At 51.1% G+C, this 1,183-nt stretch overlaps 1 non-coding gene across 1 annotated transcript; it reads left to right on the top strand.

Moving 5' to 3' along the window:
• The first annotated feature begins 661 nt into the window (after nucleotides 1-661).
• On the top strand, nucleotides 662-768 carry LOC118480698. The gene has a single exon (XR_004863676.1). It is a non-coding gene; the product is annotated as a small nucleolar RNA R71 (small nucleolar RNA).
• Nucleotides 769-1,183: the final 415 nt, after the last annotated feature.

The following is a 1,183-nucleotide window of genomic DNA, read 5'->3' as shown; positions in this document are numbered from 1 at the left end:
GGTCTCGTGCTCCATGAACCTCGACTGTGTCTCCTGATGTCGAGTATCCTCTCGCGTGATAAACTGTGTGAGCAACTGCGTCTGCTTAGCTAACGTCTCCTGGTTTTTCCTCAGCATCTCCTCTATCATCGGGGTTTTCGTACCCGAACTCGCCCCTGCTCCTGCTCCTGCGTCCTGAAACAAACTCTGACGCGGCTGAAACCCCGGTGGGTTGTTGTTCTTCCAGCTGAAATTTGGGTGGTTCTTCCAGTTCGAATTGTAACGCTCCCCGAAATTTCCTTGATTCCGATTTCCCACAAACTCTACCTGCTCTGGTGACTCCTCAGGGGCTATAGGACACACGGCTGTGTCATGCTTCCCTGTGCATATCTCGCATAGCTGCTCTTTCTTCATCTGCATCTCCTTCACCTGCTTCTGTAAGGCCTCGATCTGGGCTTGCATAGAGGTGGTAGTGTCAACCTTATGCACGCCTCTCTGTGCAGCAGACGAATCTCTAGACTCGGGAAACTCATAGCTACTCATCGTGATGTCCTCAAACATCTCGGTACACTCATCTGGGGTCTTGGCGGTTATCAGATTGCCGCCAGCAGTCGTATTCAGCATATTCCTCGTAGCAGGCGTCACTCCATGGTAGAACTTCTCAACTAGCGCCCAACTCTCAAACCCGTGATGTGGACATTTAACCAACAACTCCTTGAAGCGCTCCCATGTCTCGTAAAATGACTCTCCTTCCTTCTGACGAAACTCCTGAATCATGCTCCTCAGACGAGCGGTTTTAGAGGGAGGAAAATATTTGCCTAAGAATTTCTCTCGCATCCCAGCCCAGGTAGTAATGGATCCAGCAGGAAGAGACTCTAACCAAGCATGAGCTCGATCAGTGAGTGAAAATGGGAAAAGACTTAACTTGCAGGCGTCCTCGCTAACGCCTTGCTCCTGAAATGTGTCACAAATAGCTGAAAAACGAGAGATGTGAACATTTGGGTCCTCGGAAGGTAACCCATGGAACTGGACGGTGTTCGTAACCATCGAGATGATCTGGGGTGGAATCCGCCAGCTATTGACAGCGATAGTAGGGCGGGTGATGCTGGATCGAGCATTGGCCGCGTTCGGCCTGGCGTAGTCAGCGACGACTCTCCTAGCTGGGGCTTCGTTGTCACCCATAGTAGAAGCAGAAGATGAAGTG

Source organism: Helianthus annuus, chromosome 7 (assembly GCF_002127325.2).
Source record: "Helianthus annuus cultivar XRQ/B chromosome 7, HanXRQr2.0-SUNRISE, whole genome shotgun sequence".
Lineage (NCBI taxonomy): Eukaryota > Viridiplantae > Streptophyta > Magnoliopsida > Asterales > Asteraceae > Helianthus > Helianthus annuus.
Note: the sequence above shows the minus strand (reverse complement) of the source record. Positions and strands in the feature narration are given on the sequence as shown.